The sequence below is a fragment of the Coturnix japonica genome, chromosome 3 (assembly GCF_001577835.2).
Source record: "Coturnix japonica isolate 7356 chromosome 3, Coturnix japonica 2.1, whole genome shotgun sequence".
Lineage (NCBI taxonomy): Eukaryota > Metazoa > Chordata > Aves > Galliformes > Phasianidae > Coturnix > Coturnix japonica.
The window spans coordinates 35815051-35837858 of NC_029518.1; the positions used below are offsets into that span (position 1 = coordinate 35815051).

Below are 22808 nucleotides of genomic sequence, written 5' to 3' on the forward strand. Positions count from 1 at the left end.
AAACACATCAAGGTGCTTTGGTATATATGAATCTCTGCACGGTTCTTTCTTCCTTACACCACCAGTGAATAGGGGGCTTTTCTGGAAGGACTCTGCAGTGATTCTTCACTTTACTCAGAAATCCAGATGCTGTGAAATAAGAATTCTATTTTTGAACTGACAAAGGAGAAAATACCCAGTGGCTGGGTTGTGGATGGGGACCAACAGATGAACACTGTACTGAAAACCTGCAATTTCAGAAAGAAAATCCAAATACGTCTTAGCATAAATGTAAGTATAATTACAGCCTTTTGCTAGGAGGACAGCAGATAAAATAGGATAAAAAGGCATTGTCACTACTGAGGCGTGGAGAGGGGCATTTGGAAAGCTTTGCTGTCTCCTGTGCTTTTGGCATCCTCACATCTGCAGCATCACATTGCTCAGTTATAAAAGCAATGACTGTGGGAGAGCTCTGGAGGTTATGGAGTAAAACCCTGGTAGAGACTGTGAGAAAAACGCTGTCGGGTGGCACCCGTTCCCACACGTCCTTGTGCACATGAGCAAGTACACCCAGAGGGAAAATCACCCCAGCGTGTGGGAGGATCAAAGAGAGATTCCTGCACCCACATTAGCCACGATGGGCACCTCAGGGAGAGACCATTGCATGGTTTTCCCTTGCACATCCACAGAGAGCTGATCCGCTGCCCCAGTGCAGGAGGCCAGCGCAGGGCCCTTTGATCAGGACACACTTCAGTGGGATCTGAATGTTGCACGGGCCTTGACGTGCAGAGAGAGGAATTTTACCCCTCCATAAATATGCTGTGCCCTGGCAGCCCTAGGGCTAGCTGTGGCTTGGGAAAAACTGCCCAGCCACAGCACTTCCGATGCTGTGCTCAGCCCATGGTGTTAATGGCAGTGCGTGCAGCACCAGCTCCTCTCTCTCATGGGGAAAGGGCTGAGCTTTGCTTCAGGGATGCGGACAGCCCCGGGGTGCAGCTGTGCCAGTGGCCTGCTCACCTCTTATGGAGAGGGATGCGCAGAGTGTTTACCTTGAGTTAATTATGAGCACATTTAGAGAAGGTTTCCATCATGGAAGGCTGAGGAGACTGATAAAACCAAAGTCTGGTTCCTCCCAAACTGTAACACAAATGTTTCCTTTGGCTCTCTGCTTTATTGGCTCCATTCATGGTGGTCTCTAAGGAGCCCGTCAGAGGCCCCTGTGCTCGTTGCAGTTAGAGTAAGCGGGCTTTCTACAGACAATTGCTTGCAGCTTGCAAAAGCAGATCTGCCAAACCACACATAATAAATCAAAACACAATTTCCAGGCACTAGAATGAGCAAAAGCTATGTTTTATTACAATGCGCTATTTCCAGAAGGATTTATTGGCCTTGCTTTTTCAGGAACACTTAATGAGAGGGAGGAAAGCAGGTGGGTAGTACAGAAACTAGATGGCACAGGTAGGCGGCTCACTGACTTTCTCTGGTTATTCTCACAGGCGGTCATTTCACAGCTGTCAGAGTTACAGTGTTTGGGAGCTGCTCTACGTTCCCACATGTTAGGAGCTCGAGGAGTACAGCTGCAACTCTCTACAATCGTTCAGATGTAAACCTCCTTCAGAAGGAACTGTACTCGCTTTTCTAGATGCAAACAACTGACCAAAGGAGCTGAAGACAAGAACATACATTGTTTTCTTAAATCTATAATAATGATATTTCTTCTGCGTCCTGGATAGTCGTGATTCTCTTTTCCAGCTGAGAAACTGGAACTCAAGTTTCTCAAACATGATTTTTTTCCATCACAGGTGGTAACAAGATGCTACCTGGTAGCTTCCGCCTGCCACCGCCTGTGGTTCCCTTTTAGGATCAGTATTTTTAGTGTGTGATGCAAGGTTATAATATACAGCAGCATTTATTATTATTATTATTTTCATTGTCTCCCTTTTCTTTCTCTCCAGGGAGCAGACCCTTAGAAATCCAGGCGGCACTTCCAGTTACGAACCACAAAGCACATCTCACATCTGATATGTAGAATAATGTGTGTGAACCAGGAGGTGCAGAGAACTGCTTTCTCAAGCACACCTATCTGGTTCCCATCTTTCGTTAAATACGCGTTAATGGGCAGAGATCAGCTCCCTCTCCCCTACCTAGAGGCAATGCTTGTAATGCAGACCCACTCTTTGTCGGAGGATCCTCAGTTACACCCGTATCACCTCTTCCTCTCACAGGCTTTTCTTCAGCTGAGCTCCCTGGGAACCATGACCATCTCAATTTTGCAGCCAGCTTTACTCAGTCGCAAGCACCACTGCACTATCCCCCCTCCTTCGAGAGGCCCACACACAAATATCAAAGTGAGCTAATGTGCGGGGGAGGAATATTTCTCCCTAATTTTCCAAAGTGGTTTTCAGGGATTCTCACACACGCATATCCTCCCAGTGGGAACGAAGCGTACAACTCCCTTTAACGTTAGAATTTTAACATCTCCTTTAGCTGAACCCCAGTTAATCATTGTGGAATCCGTGCAAGTGGCATCTCAAATACCTCTCTCATACTCGTTAATTTTCTGTTCTCACTAAGACATTCGTCATTCCTACAGATGATGAATGCCCTGCGAGGAAACGCTTAGGTAAGGTAACACTTCCCATAGTATCTGCGAATGGGCCCATAAAAAAGAGGTAGGTTTCCATTCAGCCAAGCGGGGGACAAGAGGATGCTTGCGGGTCCTTATGCTCACACCCTTCCCTACAGCACACCTTTAAGCATATTCCTCTCACAGTATTAATCTGCCCTTTGGTGTGACTAATTGCAAATGGCAGGGGAGTCTGGGCTTAATAAACTGTAGTTTGGGAAAATTTCCTTCCAAAGTGCCCTCCTCTGTTCAAAACGTGTCACCGTGTCAGGAAAAGCACTTTTTCACACGGCATCGAGAGGAACCAAAATTAAGTCAGGTTGCCATCTTTGTCTTGGATGATAATTAGCGTAAAGTAGAAGCAGACCGCGGTAGTATCCAGGTGAGATACGCAGTGGGTGAATCACCACTCCCCTGCCATTCCCTCTCCTTCCAGCCCGGGGGAAGAAAGGAGGCTTCCAGATGAAGACCCAGTGAAAAATATGCCTCTTCCCCAGCAGATTTCAAGGCTTACTGTGTTTCCTTTCCCTTTGTCCCTGTGCCCTTTCCCCACCACTGAAGTATACAGCGTTTTCCATATAGAATAATTAACAGTAATGAGGTCCCTGGTGGACCTATAAACTGACTGCAATGTCTTCATTTTCGGAGGTAAATGTTGCTTTGGACAAGGGTGAGCTGCCTGCATGTACAGACAGCCAGACCTAGTGATACCAACCTATCTTCCACTCCCCTCCTAGTGCTTGATATCCATTACCAGAGGAGGAGTTAATCTATAATCCTCTAATAGCTTCTTTTAATTAATAGCCAGCTGGATAGAAGCTGGATTAGCCAGACAGAGGAAAGGTGGGGCATGGCCATCAGCTTGTGTTTGTGGGTCCCAGAGTACAGGAGTGAACCCATGGCAGCCCCCTCCCCACCTCTAATTGCTTGCATCTGTGGGGGCCAGTGCCTTGCCTGCCTGCAAAACCCATGGAGGGGATGCCTTCACTTTAGGTTTTCAGTAAGAAACCACTTTCTTTCTGGATCAGATTATGCACTTCCTCATGCTATAAGAGCATACAGATGTTGCAGGGCCAGACAGCCCTACTACTCACCAGGACTGGAGGAAATTACCCACTTCTCCCAGCTATTTATTACAGGGGGATAGGGTGCAGCATTTCCATTCCCTCCTTGTGTTCACGCATACAAGATTAGCAGGCAGTAAGAGCTTTGCCCACCCTCACCACACTTTTGCTGTGAAATCTGGGTATTTTCCAAATTGAAAGCAGGTGTGACCTCCCCCAGCTCTCAGAAGATCCCACTCTTACTGCTGCATTTTGTAGCATCCTTAGAGCTCTGATGTCTAGAGGTGGTGATGAAGATTGCCACACTGAGTTATTCTGTGGCCACTTATCTGTGCTTCCTGAAGCACTTCTTTGCCCATCTCTCAAACTGGCATGGATTCTCTCTCCATCCATCTCTATGGCACTGGGGTATCCTGTTACCCTCACAGCTACTGCTTTCCTTTCTCAGAAGCCTGCAGAACTGCACTGTAGGTATATTGTGAGGCAGCACATGGCATGCCAATAGATGTAGACCAGACATCCCAGAAGACAGCATCATTTATAGAGCATCAAGAAAGAGGGAGGGGGGAAAGAAACAAAACACCTCAGTTTTCCATGAAAGACACACACACACAAAGATTTTAGTTTGATTGAAACATTTTGTATCAGTTTTGTCTTTTAGTAAAGGCACATTTCAGTAGAGATAATCACCCTTTAACAGCAGTCACATTAGAATATTGTTCCTGAGAAATCAAAACATTTAACTCTGTGACAAAATTGAAACATCCCACTTGCCTGCTTTCAATCTTCCTCATCATTCCCATTCTTCAAAATACAGAGGATTTTGTTCTAAAAGGAGCCTTGTTTTAAGTGGTTTAGCCGTACTCATCATGACAGATTTAAAGGCTCATGTGATCTGACGGCTTGGATAGCTGGGCCAGGTTCCAACTCCTAACCCATCCTAACTCCTTCTGTCTCTCAGACCTTCCCATCTTGTTGGTTGCTGTTGTCTGTATCAGTACCCCAAGCTGTATCCTCTGAAATTCATGGCCTGCTGTCAGTCCTTGGCCCCTCATCAGCAAGCAAACACTACTGCTAAGTATGTCACATTACTAACTCTGGGAATTTCTCAGCCTGGGCTTTACACAATTGCACATGCAAAATTCAGGACTATAAATGAGAGATCAGTTGTTCTGGGGCTCCAGACCATTGCCGCTGGATGCAAAGGGACTCTTCTCCACCTGATGCTCAACATCTGTCCCAGCTACAAAAAAAGTGAGATGAAAGTAGTTTCTTTGTTCATCTTTGATGATAGGAGCCAGTGAAATACATGTATGAATTTGGCAAGCATTCTGACAAAAAACTGGGGTCAGTGGGTCAATGCTTTAGCTACAGGTGTAACTAACTCTCTCCTCTCCTAAGGAGGCTGTGGGGCTGGATGACAGGGAAGTGGATAAGAGGGTAGAGTTCTTTGGCTCCTTTGTTAAGCTCCCCACAAAATGTCATTGTACCAAAACCCAAAAATCTGGTCATCCTTCCAGTGGCTGAGCATAGACAGTTTGTGCTAGGTTCCCTTGATTCTGAAGTACTGAAGGTCAATGGGATGGATCATCAGTGGCTCTATACAGGACTCGTCTGCAGAGAGCTGTGAGGCTCTGGGGCCTCTGTCCAGAAGGATGTTCTGGACCGCCCCAAGCACAGAAACATTGCAGTGCTGCAAAAACTATGGGAAAGAGAGTCTTGTCAGACCTTAATCTTCTCGCAACATGTGGCTGATGTGTTCAGTGCTGCCTAGGCCTCTCCCTTTGAAAAGATATCACAGAGGTCTTTTCCTCATTAAATAAATTTAAAAAGCAATCAAACCAAACTGACCAAGACCAAAGTTTATTTTGTTTCATGCTATGCGTTTATTTTAAATGTATTAGATTTCCTTTAAAAAAAAATATGCAATAACTGATAACGAGTGCATATGGATCTTTTCAGTGTAATGCTTTGTTTACACTGAACGCTGGTTTGCCTGCAAAGTGTGCTTTAAATTACTCTGCTTTATTTCAAACCAAATATTAACCTCTTTGTGTGTGAGAGAGAAAAGGTTGAGGAGAGGCAGTCAGATGATGAGGAGCATGTTTTGTGACGCACCATTGGCAGGCACTGGGCTGTTCCATCAGCCTTCAGCCCAAGGCCTGGATGCGGAGCCATGTTGCACAAGGCCTGTGCCATAACACATCTCTCCCATAGAAAGGGGCACAGGGAAATGTCACACTGAGGGGCCGGAGGGAGGGATCTGGGACAGTGCTCTAGTCTCAGCTCAGGAGAGAGGGGACTGTTGGACCCCCTTGGCTTGGGCCTCAATATGGAAGTGTCAGCACCCAGCTGGGATCTTTTAGGAGCTGCTGCCCTGAGGAGGAGCTGCTCCTGGGTTTCCCTTAAGCCCATGACAGTAATACAAAGCCTCAAAATGGCTTTCCAGCTCGCCTTCAAAGTTTTGGGCTCAAGCTAATTCGACTTCAAAGGCAGACAAATCCACAAAATTTTTAAATCTCCTCAGCCTGTTTCTAAACACAGACCCGACATGTAACAGAGAGCTTCCTGCCTGCTAGACGCATACCCAGAGCACGAAGCAAGTACTAATATCACAAACTGAATCCCCTGGAATAGCTCCAGACTGCCTAGAAAACATGACCCAGACTTGAATTAAATCCTTTAAAACCAGCAATAACGCTTCTCACAAGCACAAATCATGTGATTTTACATTGCCTTCCAAAATGAGTCTTAGCTTCAGGCTTGAACTGGCTTTACATGTCACTTCCAGCCAGCCCACAGACTAAACTTCTCTGGATATCACGGGCTGAATTCTTCTCTAAGAAAACTTTTTCCCACTGTTTGCCAGCGAATTCAGTCTAATGAAGAGACAACCACCCATCTGTGGCAACTCTCATGTAGCTAAATAAATTCTGAAGGGACAGATAGGAGCAGGATAGAACCCGAGTGCACAGGTTTGGGCAGCCCTTGATATATAATAACCTCCTTTTTTTCTTTATTTCTTTCTTCTTTTTTCTTTTTTTTTTTTCTTTCTTTTTTTTTCTGTCTTTTTTTCCCAAGACTGACATGCACTCACTATCTCATGCCTTAGTCCCATTCTTCTTTTTGTTATTTCCGTGTCAACTGAATTCAGTGTCACTGTATTCTTTATTATCATCATAATATCTAATCCCAATGGCAGCCCCACTGTGATGAGCGAAGCACAAAAAGGCTGCCTCTGCCCCAGGAGCCTCGTTATTCAAATATGAAACAAGAGGCAGCAGACGGCCAGAGACAGGTGGACACGAGCAAACACTGCCTCACACTCTCAGCACACCAGACCCACAGTCCTCCAGGACATCCATGCCAAAGCGCTGCACTCAAACTTAGCATGGAGATGACTCAGAAGGCTGTGTCACATTCTGGTTGTGAACAACAGAAAGCAGTGGGGGAGCACACAGCTAGGAGGAGTGTATCATCCCAACCTGGAGGAAAATAAACAATTTCAGGGCAGTTTCACAGCTGTTGATGGATCACAGAGTAATAAAGGGCTCTCAGTTCCTTGCCCTAAGACCTAAGGAGGGATATGTATATGCAGGAGCTAAGTGCTGCTGCCTGAAGGGCAGGGAGACTTTGTGGGGAGATGGGGAGAAATGGGAAGAAAGGTCTGAGAAGAGGGAAGTCTTCATTTGTAAGGGAGAGTGGCTACAGGTGCAGAGGAGCTGCACGCTTGTGACTGAAGAACCAGTGTCCATTATTATTTATTATTAAATGTCCATCTGTCAAATTAAAATGCCCTCTTTTGAAGTTACACATAGCAGAAGAATAACAGCGAAGCCACAGACATCCCTGTACAATGTTTTTTTGTCCATCACCCTCTGAAGCCTATTGAAGCAGAAAGCATATTTGCATCACAATGGACACAGTGTCTTTGTTTCTCCTCAGACCTGAACAACCTTCTTTTATAATGATGGTCAAGTAAAAATCCCATCCAAATTAATCTGTGGTACAACTCCTGTTAATTCAGAGGAGTAGCAGCCTTAACAAAGGCACCCCACTAATCTCTTCCTTGTGAATGCTGCCTGTTGCAGACAGTTGCAGAGAAACCCTGCCAGAGTCTCTAAGGACCTGATTCTTCTCATTTTCCTTACAGTGTCAGCTGGGATGGGCACAAATCAGATGATTAAGGTAAGATCAGAGATGAGCAAAATCATGCAGTGTCTGAACACTGAATCCACCATCAGGATGCTCTTGTTTTGCCAGTTGGGATCTTGCTGCTTTCCCATTTGAGAAGCGCTCTCCTCTCCCTTGCTTTCTGCTGCACAGAGCTCAGTGAAAAGTCCTCCCTGCACAGGGAGCACAAAGCTCCAAGCATCTGCATCGATGCCACCGAGTGAGCAAGCAATTAAAGTGCTCCTCGACAGAAAAGAGCTTCTGCAGACTATGCCTGACTGCAGACCTGGTTCTTGACAGCAGCAGCTGAAGCACAATGCCCCCATTCAGCCTCTGGCAGGTCCTCGGTGCTCACAGGACATGCTGGCCTAAGGCTTAATTCAGTGTGTAATGGAGAAATCACACAGAGGTTTTGCTTCCTACTCTCCCCAAACTGCACTGCACAAGGGAGAGTCTCAGCCTGTGCCATCTTACACCCTGAGGCTTTAGGGAGGCTGTTTCCCCAGCCACGGCTGTGCACTGCTTTCACTGCTGTTTTAGGCTCCTTTTGTGCCATCAGGTTTCCTTGTTTTCTGCTCTGTTTCTGGGTGCAGGTCTCAAGATGAAGGAAGGGATCCTGTCAAGCAAGCACCATCACCCTGTTCTCCCTCTCCCCCTTCTCCAGCATGGGACATAATCTGTTGTTGGTGAAGTAAAGTACTGACTGCCCCAACATCCTTGATGCCAGTGTTTATAGGGTCCTGGGGCACTGCTGGTGGGATGATGCCTTTGGATGTCCCTGCTTCAAGCTCCGGCTCAAGGCGGAGCCAAAGAGACCAGCGTGCTCAGGGCTGATTACCTGGGTTTTAGACATCTGCAAGGATGCAGATTGCTCACCCTCTCTGCAAACCTGCTCTCATGCTTAGCCACATGCATAGCAAAGAAATTTTTCCAAATTTCCTTTGACTCATGGAATAATTTAGGTCATGATGACTAACACAATCTCATGACAAGAGAGGCATCTTTTCCTTGATGTGCGTGCACTTGTACTTACAGCGATATCAGCTTAATGGCTGTGCCTGCACAGGAGAAAGTGGGGCTCTGGGTATGTGATACAAGGTGTCTGAAAAATGCCAGCAACAGTGGTGGTATGGGGAATGCTCCAGAAGCCTGAGCTTGGTAAGTTTGAAACCTTATCAGTGAATGAGGCTTCATTTATGGTTTTAGATAGAAATCAAATAAAACTGCAGAATTCTGGCTAAGGAAAAAGCTGGGGATTAATGGCTTGTAGAATTTTAAAATAGCTGTATAATTTTAATTAGTTTGGGAGTCCTTTGGTGGCCCTGCATTCTGAAGGCTGCCAGGAACTGCTGCAAGCCTCCAGGAGCTTTGAATATCTGTTTTGCAGAGGATTACCTCTGATCCAGCTGTGCTCTTGAGGTTCCTTATACCCCCACCAGCTGAGTAAGAGCAAGCATCTCCCCACCCTGAGCCAACTCTCCATCAGTGCTGTATGCCTTTTATTCAGCTGAGCCTTGATGGTACTGAGTGGCCAGGTCACCCTGGCTCTTTGCACTGCACCGCTGCACAATTAATGTGTAAATATCAGGTTGGAGCAGATCGCGGGCATAGCCCCTGCACTGGGGGAACACAAGCAAGCAGGGGGCAGTACGGGCAGTGAACAATGCTGCTGCATATGGGATGGGTCAATTGCCTTCCATATGCTGGCTCCCTCAGCACTCCACTGCTTAGTCCCCACTTTTAATATCATTATCAGTGCTGCTGCTCACACCCTCTGCAAAAAGGCGGTGGATGTGCTGCCATTTGATGCCTTCTGATTTTTTGAGTCTAGGAGTACCTTTGCTTTGTTGCATCCTTATTAAGATTGAGGGGAGATTAACCGGGAAAGGTTAACTCCCTGTTGGCTCCACAGATGAGTGCTCAGCCAGCCTGGGAAAAGCATGAAATTCATCTTTTCTTAGCTAAAGGCTCGTGAAGTTTCATTTGGAGCATTCACTCTGTGAAGCAGCGGGTCTATGGGGAATGAGCACAGAAAGGGCTTTGTTCATGCTTCCTTGGCTTGATTTATACGAGGAAGGCGTTCTTGCTCTGCATAATATTTCATCTCCGTTCAAGGTTATGGTACCGATGGAGCATGAAATTCCCCAGGGATCAGAAATGAGTTCTCCACCCCACTCATCCTGGTGCCCCCCATGAACTGGCCCACTCCACACTGTGTGCTCCTGCAGCCTGGCAGGACTTCGCACTTTGACATTTTTGGCCTGTGGATATATGGGGACAGGGACCCAGTGAGACAGCACTGGCCAGGCTGGGGATCAGCTTGCACCAAGCATCAAGATCCAGCTCTTCAAGCCTTTGGTTTTGAAGTACATTTTGGGAATATGGCTGAGGTTGCTGGCTCACACACGCTCACTTAAGACAGTTGTGGGTCTGAAAAATGCTTTTTTTGGGTTGGATTGCTCCTTGGGGAGGTGTAACACAAAGACAGAAAAACTGTCCGCCTTCTTCTGGAAGTGAGAATCCAAGCGAGAGTGCTACAGCAGGCTAATTAGTAGGTGACGCCTGGGAATCTGATGAGCTGCTAGTTAAAATTACAGCCTGCCTCTCTTCCTGTGGAACAATGTAAAGCAATGCTTTACAAGACACGAATTCAATTGGATATCTTAAATTATCAAATAGATTTGTTAAAGAATGAGGTGCTGCTGTAACCCCAGACATGTATTTCAGATCAGGCAGGACTGAACCACCCGTAGAACTAGAGATCATCCCAGTCATAGTAGGTACAGCCTGTGTACTGATATGGCAGCTGTCAAAACCCGAGACAATCAGATCTGACCAGGGAAAGGAAGATTTGAACTACTCAAAATAGGTTTTTGAGCAGAAACGTTGCTTTCATCCACTGCTAATCCTTAGTAATACTTAATATCTGTATTTCTCCCTGACTGTGATGAATTGATGCCACTGGCTAATGGAGAAGGGAACCTGGGAACAGGGAGCCTTAGTATGACATATGTGCATGCCTAATATCATGTGGGCCTGACAGTGAAATTACATAAGCAAAGCTCAAATGGTTTGTGATGGCACCAGATGCCCTAGGATGACCTGACTCATCTGTTTTGTCCTTTATTCATTACAGATTTTGTTACACTAATATTTTAACCACAAAAATCCTCTTCCATTTGCTTATTTGCCATCTATATCACAGTAGCTGCTGCCCACGTCTGTCAGCTGAAGATGCTCCCATCACACAGAACTTGCCCACAAGGTAGGAGATTGCAGAAAACACTGAAACAGTCATAATGCTTTTGTGGCAGGGTTCCTGCTACCTACCCACAACTACAATACACCCCAGTTCCTAAAACATTGCCATCTGACACCTTCATAATTCCCCTCAGGCCTGGTGCCTCCCCCAGGAGAGTGCTATCAGTGACATCCCAGCAGTTCATTTTGCGATGGACTAAGGCACAGGAAAGTCACTCCTTAGCCGAGCGCTAGAGGAAATGGAAATGCTGCCACCACCACTTGTTCGTTCCTGGGCAAAATGCCACTGAGAGTGATGGGCTGCACAAGGCTGGTGGCCCACAGGATTGCAGAACTCACAGGAGATGCATATCTGCATTGAGCTGGAGCATTGCACCACTGTGGCCATAGCCTCTGTGATGAGATTTTTATTCGGATCGTTGAGATATTTCTCTGACATTGGCCTCCTGAGGTGCATATCTCATGTATTTGATTGAAGTCCAGAGACAGAGTCTAATAAAACCCAATCCATCTCCTTCTGAGTTATCCGAGCGTGCAAAATCAGCATCTGTGTGTGCTCTGATGGTGATGTCTGGTGGAGGTGCCATGGGGAGAGGAAGATTACCACTTGTCATGAAGGGACCCATTACACTCTAAGTGCCTGTGGGTAGGTGGGGGTGGACGTTGCTGTAGGAACCCTCCTATCAGTGTATTAAGCTCGTATGATAAGAATCTCAGGCTTACCTAGGGATTAACACTGGGGGGTTGTTAAGCAGTCAGGGCTATGTCACGTATATTCTGGTGCTTATCTGCCATGTATGAAAGCTGTCATTAAATAACTATGGAAAGCAAGTGTAGTACACAGCAGTTACAGCATAGGCCTTAGAGCATCTGACTGAAATCTTACATAGCTGCTTATTGAGATCCTTATTTATTTATTTAGAATATTTAGAATATTTATTTAGAATAAATAAATAAATAGTAAATCTTTGTACAGAAAGGACTAGAGCCACTTCTGCTCTTTCTAAGGCCGTCCATTTCCCCACATCTGCAAGCTGTCAGCTGCTCAAAACCACCCAGGTGTTGCTCCCATTCTAGATACCTGGACCATCTTTTATCTCCATTTGGAGAATGAGTTGTAAAACCTACCAGACACAGAGCAGCTACAGTGGCAGATGATCCTGCAGCTGACCAGCATCTGTCTTAGCCTGGTGACTCATTCTGTCCTTTGCCACCCACATGTCAGTCCAAGTCCTGCTTTGCTGTGGGTGACCTGGATTTAACCCCATAACTTCACTAGGGAGGAAAACTCCCAGCTCCTGGGCCTGGAGACCAGCCAGCCCATCAGCTCTTCATCAAAGCAATTATCTCTTTTCACTCCAAGAGGAGATGAGAGGGAATGGGACCACTTGTAAGCCAGACAGTCCCATGAGTGTGGCACATGGTAAAACACAAACCTGCTAATGGAAGCTGAGAGAACCAGTGTCCCAGTACTGTAGGGTGCTGAGTTGCCCCTCTTTGTCCCAAAAAAGCTTAACACCTCTGGTCAGTCACTGGCAAAACTCATCTGGTGAGCATCTGTGTGCAGGCTAGAGAAGTGCTTCAGATGGTTTTGTTAAATTCTAGCCTTAAACAATGTGAGCTGCAAAGCAAAATGCTGCAGTTAGCCATCAATTGGTCTTTTCCAATCCTTATGATTCTAATGTGTAAAATTTTCTGCGTGTCTTTGTAACAGAACAAGACTGGGCTTTGTTTTTCTTGAGAACTTTCAAGCAAAAGCTTTTTGTTGTTTTTTGGTTTGAGCCTAAAATTCCAAGTGACAAGTAAAAGAATTGCTACCAAAATGACCCACTTTCAAAGTAAGGGAAATTTCCACAAGGAGCCCTAGAAATGAAGATAAGCAAACACTGTGGAGTCTTAGAGAGTGAGAGTAAAATGGTAATGAGTCCACTTAATAGAATTCTTCCTCTATTAATCTATTGTGACAGATAAGACCTTATCAACATTTCATGAAGTGTCTCAAAATAAAAGCAAATATTCTCTCCACATAAAGAGGTTCACCGAATCACGGAATCGTTAAGGTTGGAAAAGGCCACTAAAGATTTTCTAATCCAACCATCAACGCATCACATTTCTCAGTGATTTAAATGAAAAAGTGAACCAGAAATAGGGACTCCTAGGCTTAGGCGCTTTACCCAGTGCCACATTTGTAGGAATCTGTGGCAGCTGTGAAAGTGAAATTTATAGACCTGGATCAGGTCCCCTCTCAGCCTTCTTTTCTCAAGGCTAAAAAGACTCCATTCACTTAGCCTTTCTTCATAGGGGAGGTGCTCCAGGCCCTTCACCATCTTTGTGGCCCTCCATTGAACTCTCTCCAAGAGATCCCTGTCTTTTTTGTACTGGGGAGCCCAGAACTGGAGACAGCACTCTTTTGGGCTCCAGTCCCACTAGCACCAAAGCAGATTCTTAATGTAACAGTGCAGTAATTTCTATGTTTTTTTTTTCCCCACTGAATCCACCTCAGTTTTTCAGCCTCCTTCCTCATTCATAGACTTGCAGGGACCTGGTGTTCCCGCTGTTACAGTGACTGTGATTTTCATTGCCTGGTTTCCCTTTCTGTATACCAGCCCAGGACAATGTTGGCTTCTACCTCCATCTCTGGATCACCTACAGGCATTGCTCGTGGTGTTTCTTCTGGCTCAGTCATCAAAATATGAAATAAATAAAACTCCTGTCATTCTTTGCAAGGACACTTGCCAGAAATGAACTACCTGATAGTGCTGTATATACTTGTACTTCCTAACCTACCATTTCTTTTTGAGACCCCTCATTTAGTCTGCTTCCAAGTCAATCAGTAAATGTCACACTGATTTTCCTCCCTAGTCACAGTTCTTAACCAAAATGTTGTATAGCATTGAGTTGGGAGTTGCACTGGTGCCAACGAGCACAGTTGAAAACAGATGCTGCCTCTACCACTCACATCAGTAATCCCATAGTAAAAAAATTAAAAAAATTTAAAAAATTAAAAAATAAAAAGATACCTGATTAGTTCACCAAAACTTCATTTTGTGAAAGTTGTAGAAAATGTTGGCTGAAGATAATGCAGTCCAGGCTCCTACTTGAAGAAGGACTTCACCAAGGCCGGGTCAGTCGAGCATGGCTTTGTCAGTCAAGGCTTGAAGACTTCTGAGGACAGGGATCCAGCAGTCTCCCAGGACTCTCTTTCAGGATTCTCTCAGCCCTCCCATGGAGAGGTTTTCCATAATGTCCAACCCTAAGCCCCCAAGCCATTCAAGCCACACCCTGTGTCCATTGAGTTTTTACTTGGCTGAAGGTCTGCTGAAACTAAACTTCAAATCCTGGGATGGCAACCCGTTAAGCAAGGTGAGGCTCTACAGTCACCTGGCTTGGGGACAGTTAATGAGTGCTGCCATCCTGTGAGTTTTGCCCTGCTGCAACTAAAATCTTTGCATCAGAATTTAAGCACTGTAAGCCGGGGAGGGGAGAGGTCTGCAATAACAATAGGACACAGTAACAGTAAGAGTGCAGAGTCAGCAGTAAAGCATGGGGTCCAACAGCATTGTTCTTTCAAGCCATGGCAAGCAGAGTGAAGGGTTCAAAAATCACAACTTGCAGCTATGAGTGTGCAACACCTCGTTGTTCTTGCCTGAAGAGGGAGTTACCATGGCATTGCTTGTTCGTTGTGATGGGCTCAGTGTGTTACCTGCCTATTATTTCTTTCCTATTGGAAGAAAATTATATCTTTATCATTCTTGTTGTCTTTGAAATATAGAGTGAGAAGCATCCAACAGAGCTGAGCACTTAACATTAGAGGGTTCCACTTGGCTTGCTGCCCAGTCTGATGAATCCCCAGGGAAGATCTTTAAAGGCTACTGCCCAAAAGAAAACAACTTTAATGACATAGTAAATAAGTACACCCACACCACAAGGAAATGGCATTGCTCTTGCAGAGGTGACATCCACAAGGAGTTCACCAGCTGGATGATTTCCAGGGGTGACCTCTTCAGGCGTCTACTAATTTCTGATGGCTTAAAAACATTTCCAGGTACTAGGCATTTTCTTTTAATTTCTTTCCTCCCACTCCAAGGATGTAGAAAAAGCAAAGACAAGGAAAGGAGCGGGGGGAAAAAAAGAGAATACAGAGAAGACAATGGCAATGGATTTTGATGCAGTCAAGGTTAACTTCAATCAAGTCCAAATCTGCAGGAAAGCAGCGCTTGAATATGTGAAGTCTGCCTGCAATGTGGGGGTCCATTACTATGGGTCCCTGGCACGATTTGGTGGCCATCCTTTCTGCCAGCCTGATTGACCAAAGTCATACAGGGCTTTCTAATCCTGGCTGTAGGACAGATGAGGAAGATGGAGGGACTTCACTGGTTACAGATTGAGATCTATCATCTTCCCCTCAATTCTGTCTCAAATATTTAAAGGAAAATACAATTTCTTCCATTGTTGCTGTCAGCTGCAGAAAGGGATGTGCATGTCCTTGACTGTAGGAGCCAGCATTGAAGCATGCAAACTGACAGCCTGTTTTTCTCAGCTGCTAGGTATCAAACAAGACACCTTTTTAACATGGCTGTACTCAGAGACAAAATTCTCCCAGTGTTTTCAAATAAAACTGAATTTGGCACATTTATTTTATAGTACTTTCATAGCTTCAGATAAGACTTGAAACAGAAGACTCACAACCACCACAGTGAGGTACAAGAGTAGATACCTAGATTGTGGATCTAAGATGTGAGGATATAGATGCCTGTATGTCTTCTATAAATGGGGTAAAGGGCCTCACGTAGATTGCTTCAGCGTATCTTTCCCTGGAAGTGTGGGTGCCAGAGGGATACAGCTGTCTGTCCATACTGCTGCTGGCAGCTCAGCTACCTTCGTATTAAAGCACAGATGAAATCCAAATAGCATCAAAGAGGCATTCTGTACAGCCACTTCAGAAGTACATCAATTCCTGCAAATGTATAAAAATACCCTGGAGGACATTTTTGTATCATGCTTTGACTTTATTAGATAGCAGCTGCTCCTTTTTATTATTTATAGGGACAAGCTCTATTCTTGAGTGTTGGTTTCGCCTCTTACTAGCTGTGCCAAATGCTTCCCATTCCAAGAGCTTGATTTGAGGTATTTATCAGTGTGCCAACACTTCACCTTGTGGACTGAAAGTTTACGTTCCTGAGGGTTGCTCCAGCCTGAATTTTTGGTGAATCAGGTTAGCCACATCTGAGGAGACTGGAGACAAAGGGCTGTGTTGACAAAATTAGATGGCATCTTCTCTAGAAATCCAAGTACTCTTGTGGTTTGGAGCAAGGACTTGAAAGCACTCAAAAAAATGAGGAAGCAAAACAGTGACTTGTGGCTGTAGTGACTTGTTTTAACATCTCTGGGGTTCTGAGCAGCAAAGCCTAAATTATCCTGGGCAGCACTTAGCCACTGACTTCCACAACCTCTTTTCTCATCCCAAGATTTCCTCCAGTCTCAGTCCTTGCTTGACATATTAAGTGGCATGGGGAAAAAACACTGGTGAAGGATGGTAAAGGCTAAAAGAGGCTCTGGGTGCATGTCTCCACTTGCATGGGTTGGAAGAGGATTTTGTTGAGAGCAAAGCCAATGTAAGCCCTTCTTCCTTATGCTTCACTCTCATTCTTGCCCTTTTACCACTCCACAGCCATGCCAGGAAGTGATCTGAGCTAGAAGTAATCATCAGCTGCCACTGTAATTCAGTGGTTCAGGGGTCTTGCAAGTGGTCCTGTTTATTTGCCAAGATATCTAAATCCTCTGTGCTGAATGAGGCAGTTTTACAGGGAGAAAAAACAAATCTATGTGATTATATAATCATAGAATGGTTTGGGTTGGAAGGAAACTTCAAGATCACCTTGTTCTAGCCCCCCGCTATAGGCAGTGACACCTCCCTCTAGACCAGATTGCTCAAAGCCCCATCCAGCCTGGCCTTGAACACCTCCAGGGAATAGAATATTAATTCTGCTTCCCTACTTTTGAGTACTTGGCTTTTCAACCGTAACATCATATATAGGTATAATTATAATCTGGATAGTGATCCTGTGGGGGTCCCACCCTAACCACCACTTAGGCATATTGAGATTGTTTAAAGAGGTTCCAACCCCTACAATTCTGTGATTCTGTTGGAAGGTACACTGAGAACACAGACAGAAATTTCTGTAAAGCACAGAATACATGTGACCATAGAGTACATCTGCTTGCATCTACATATCCAGGACCTTTGTCTCTGCTGGGTTCAAGCTGTTTCACTAAGACCAGTCTCAGTCACACCTAGCAATTGAAGTGAAGCCAAATGGAATGGAACAGGAGCGCTGCTGCAGGCAGTTTGTCTTATAGACAGGGTCAGATCAGAAGACACACAGGCTGCTTCATCCATTTGGAAGATTATCCACTGGTTCAAATAATTCAGATGAGGCCATCACTTGGAGTTCACCATAAATGAAATCTGGCTTTGCTTACTGCTTTGTGCTGCAAAGCTTTGAGGAAGTCTGAGAGCAGTGCCCCTGTTGTTACAGGCTTTTCACAGCTAAGTGTGTTCACAAAAGCTTGTTAGCACAAGCTTCTTCCAGCCTGGCTTTCTTTTGGGAGGGGGGAAAGTATATTGTCATGGTTGTTTTGAGAAGGGACACAAAGAACTGTGTGGGCTCTGCAGGCAGAGCCAACAAACCAGGTAGGTAGGGTGAGATGAAAGACTGCTGCCCACAGAGGTCTCCAGGACTTTGGCCCAGAAACAAAGCCAGCACGTCACTGTTCCAGATCACTGCCCCAGAAAGGACAAAGGCCTTAAAGTGAAGAGCTCTGAGAGCCTGGGGCACCGGCTACTGTACCTCCTATTGAATTAAGAAAACCAGTGTAGCAGGAAGCTGCACCTTCAGCTCAAGGAGCTCAGCATGTCCCTGGGCATCAAAGGAGCACAATGGCCTTCTGAGAGCCTGTCTTACATTGTCAGAGGTCACAGCAAGGAGCTACTTCCATCAGGTACAAGCAGTGGTGATTTGTTCCCAGCAGACCTCTTTCCACTCAGCTGCTTCCTTCCACTGCTCGCAGTCTCTTTATGGCCATTACAGAGAGTGCTGCTATCTAAGTGGATGCAAGTCAGGAGGTGCTTGAATGAACCTGCAGCCATTTTAGATGTTTTGACTGGAGATGGTCCTCTAGGGGCTGTGGTTTTGCAAGTAACACTATCTGCTAAGCACTCATCTCTAGCTCAGTGATACATGGTCCATGCTGGCATGCACGCGTACAAGAAACAGCTTTATTGATGGAAGGAGTGATGTTCATAACATGCATCCTTGCTTTCTTTTTGTTCCCAGTTGCTGTTTGTTCTGTTTTGTTTTTGTTGTTGCCCTTGTTTTTTCTGTTCTGTTTTTCTGGGAAGCAGCTTACAATTCATCTGAAGAATAAGTTAGAATTCATCTGAAGAATAAGTAAGAATAAGCTTATCCCAGCTACTGCATGGTTGCATCAGAATTTTCTTCTGGGAGCTTTTTTGAATTCATCTGATCTCTATTTCTGAATCTGTTTAAATATTTGGCTTGATAACTTACTCTAGCAGTGAGACATCATTTAAACTAAGTGCTGTGCACAAGAAATACCTCCTTTCTTTCAGATCCCAGTGCTCAGTCCTTTCACTGGAGACCCTAATCCCTCTGTATTGTGAGAAGCAGTGAATAATTGGAGGAGCACTTCCACGTGCCAGGTTTTAAAAAGACTTCTAATGACAGCACAGAATCCAGTCTAAAGATTTGTTGCTTGAAAGCAAATTACGAACCAGAGGTTGAACATCACTGTAACTCAGCCAGCCATCTCGGTGGGCATGAAGTCTGCAAGGAGACCTCTGTATTTTCTCTCACATCTCACACTCAGTCCATTTGAGATCTCATGTTTGCTGCCAGAGTTCTGGTTTATAAGCAATTAGAGGAGTGCAAACTAATGCAAGGAAAAGCAAGGAGGATTAAGATGAATGAGGAAAGGGGGATGTGCTGTCCAAACCCAACATGTCCTGCTAGGCATAAGAAACATCCTCAACCTCACAAGCTCTTCAAAGCAGGGAGCAGAGAGAGCTGATCCAACAAGTTTTATAAGGAAGCAGATGAGATTATAGAAGCTCAGATCCTATTTCTAGTAGTGCCTCCCTGTTTGGCTGCTGGGGTTTGGCTTGATTTTAATCACACTTTTCCAGAGGTTCCTTAATGACAGGGGAATAGCAAGGGGATAGCAAGTAAAACCAAAGCAAAGAATTCACAAAGAGCCTATTGAATTATCAACTCTTGGCTGGTTTTGCCAAGCCAGTGGCACTTGCTCATCAGTTCTTTCATCTGCTTTTCCTCCTTGACCTATGCACCCTCACATAAATCATCAGGTAGCTCATTACTGATCACATGTCTATCAGCTGAAGGGGCCACTACCTTCTTCTTCCTCCTCCCCAGCAGGTAAGAAAAGCCTTGTCCACAGGAACACTTCAGGCAGGATCCTACTTGCACTATCTGAAACATGTTGCAGTGCTCTATCCAGGTAAGAGCAAGACGTGAGATTACTGTCTTTAAAGGTAGCAAAACTCTGCGTTTTATGTGGCTGTCTTTATGTGCAGTCTTCTCCAGGCTGAATGCATCTGGATCTGCTGGCAGAACTCCACACTCCACCCTGACATCAGACCATTTTCTACTGCATTATTGTCTGAACTTATTTGCTGAACTTTTTCCAGTGCTTAATACATTTGGGGTTTGTTAGCAGTGCTCTGTATTTTAGTGTGGGGCACTCCTGGGAGAAATGTAGCTTTGAAAAGAAAGAGTGAAAACCAGCATTTGGGAAAGCTGATGTAAATTTTCCACTGAAGCCAATAGAAGGAGGATTTCATCCTAAGGCTCTCTTCTTGGGTGTGTATACGGCATCTTCCATCACTGCAATGCTGGAGCAGGCAAGGGACTTGCAGTTTCAAAGATCCACAAATACTCCCAGAGCTTCATAGCTGCCAAACAACTGTGCTATAAACAGTACCAATCTCAGACGTGAGATTCATAAGATTTCATCTAAACAAGAGCAGCAGTGCATCCCATGTGACCTCCTGCATATCACAGGCTATTGAGTTTCCTGCAGCTACTCCAAGGCAGCAACCAGCATGCAGAGGTTCATTATCCATCCCAGTGCAACAGCTGGTCCCAGGGCTTCAATGGGATCACTCTGCTCCTCAGCCCTCCAGCTCCCACTCTGCAATGCAACACAAGTTCACTCCCAGCATCAAACAGATGTGCTCCAGATGAACAAGCATAACAGTGCAAAGGCGAAGGGAATGCTGACAGCCCCAAGAATGCCTTGCCCTTGCATCCGTGCCAACAAGTATGGCTGGGGAGGGAAATGTTAAATGAGACATTTGGAGGCAAAGGAAGCCACACCAGCAGGGCAGGGTCCTGCTGCAGGAAAGACCAGTTCACCCAAGGAGAGTACAGAGGCTCCATCGCTTGAGTTCACTGCGAGGAAATCAGATGAGACATATTGACAGATGAATCTGCAGAGCTCCTGCCTCATTGCAAAGCAGCTGAAGTAGATAGTCCATTTCTTGCTTATAGGTTGTTTGGAGTTTTGCTGCTGCTGCTGTAGTTAAGTAGGTGAACATCTGCCGTCCACCTGATACAGTGTGAAACCACAGCTGTCAGGAGCAGGACATGCTGCACTATAATGGAGAAGTGTGTGTGCAGTGAGGTCTGAAGACTTCCATTTGTGTCTCTCCAGCCTGTTAACAAACAGTTGAGCACGCATTAAGAACAGACTCACCCAAACCAAGTTGTACGCAAGTGCCTGGCAAGACAACTGGCTTCTATTCTTGGATGTATATGGGATGAGTTATACTTTCTGTTATTCTTAAGTAACTGTGTTGACTTCTCCCTTAGTGGAATGGCTATGACATAGCTTTTGGAGGACTTGTATTTTAGTTCTAGGAACTGCTGCTGATCTGCTGTGTAACTTTGGGCTGGGTGTATTGCTTCATTGTGCTTCAGCTTTCTCATCTCTTAAAGGACAACAACACCATTCCTCTTCTCTGTACAAAGCTCAGAGCATCACAGGGAAGAATGTAACTAAAGAACACTAAAGCAGAATAGCACAGTATGTTTTGGCTCTCCTCTGGCTGAGTATAAGACATTAGTTGGGAGCACAGAAACACAACATTTCTTAAAGGTGTAAGCAGTTAGTTAAGAAATCAGGATCCAATAGTGGTTGCAGCAGCACAAACTAGAGGAATAGCTCAAGGCTGGCTTGCCTTTGACAGGAAGCAGTAAGTAAATGGCTGCAGGTGATAATAAAAGAAGTTGTGTGAACTCTGTAGTGATGATACTAATAGTGCAAAGAACATGGCTCCAACAGTGTTATTAGCATGTAATATTTATGTTGCAATGATGCCAAAGAGACTCAACCTAGCTAGGGCTTGTTGTTCTGGGCTGTACATCAACATGCTGCAAATGACCATCATTTCCAAAAACAGCATCCCAGTGCAATTGGTGGAGGAAACAAACATGAAGAATGGGAGGACAGGATGCAGCATGTAGAGCGTGCGCAGTTCCTGCATGTCCCACAAGGAGACAGGGCTTGAGGAAAGGCCAAGGAGACTTATGTCAGTGCCAGGCAAGAGCTGGTAGAAGGTTCTGAGATGCAAGGACTTAGGCTCAGAATGCTGGATTCCTGACGACCAAAGCCAAAAATGGAAAATAGAATTCCCTCACTGCTTCCAATTAGCAAGGAGCTTCAGCTGATTTCCTGAAAACAGTTGTATTTAGTTAAAAGCACAAATCCACACACATGAAGCAATCCTGGCTGTGGCAGGATGCCATCTAACAAGAGCTGCCTCTCCAGTTCCCTGAGGTGCTATTGGGCTCCAGCTGCCCGATATTCACCCATCAGATCTTTCCGCAGTTTTTTATTCTGATGGCTCTCTGCCACCCAGAAAATGCTCATGACTCACCCCTTTTCATACCTATAAAATGCCAAGAACACTTTCTGGATCCTAGAATCCCTGCGGGACTTTGAAGGCAGCCCCACAGGGTCCCAGCAGCCCCCAAGACCAGCTGCAAAGGGAGGGCAGCTACAAGTAGACTGATTTCCTTCTCAGAGGCTCATCATCCCTGATGAACTGAAGTGCTGTGGTCACAAAAAATGAATATGGAGAAGATGCCACAGTGTGTGAGAGAGACCCAGGAAGAGTCCAGCACGGGATTCTGTGGGCTTCTGGATCCCTCTTCCCCAAGGTGGCTCCTGGCTGAGCCCTGCTCTGAGCTGTCGCTATTCCCCTGTGGTTTTCAAGCAGATGCCAAAAGCTGAGGCAAAAGCTCATAACATGCCAATTACCCTGGCCTCAAAACCACAAATGATTATATACAGCTGTTGGCAAATGAAACTGTGTTCCAAACATTTAATTCTTAATTGAATAAACTTGTGGAACTCGGTTGTGTGCTTGCCTGCTTCTCTGCCCTCGTGCCTTCTCTCCAGCCTTCTTCCAGATCTTGTGTGTTTCAGCAGGAGAGCAAGGAGGCTTTCCTTATGGTTTTCAGTAATTCATAATGGGAAAAAAAAAAAAAAAGAAAAAGAAGCCTGCTGCGGCATAAGTTTCAGATCTATCAATTTTCCATCAGAGCACTAAGAGGGCTAATTATAAAGCCCATTTCCTCTGTTTTCACTGCACCAGATTTCTG

General features: G+C 45.3%; 1 long non-coding RNA gene across 1 annotated transcript; it reads left to right on the plus strand.

Moving 5' to 3' along the window:
• The first annotated feature begins 8583 nt into the window (after positions 1–8583).
• LOC107311366 lies at positions 8584–11628 on the plus strand. Its single transcript, XR_001554030.2, has 2 exons — positions 8584–9000; positions 10979–11628. It is a non-coding gene; the product is annotated as an uncharacterized LOC107311366 (long non-coding RNA).
• Positions 11629–22808: the final 11180 nt, after the last annotated feature.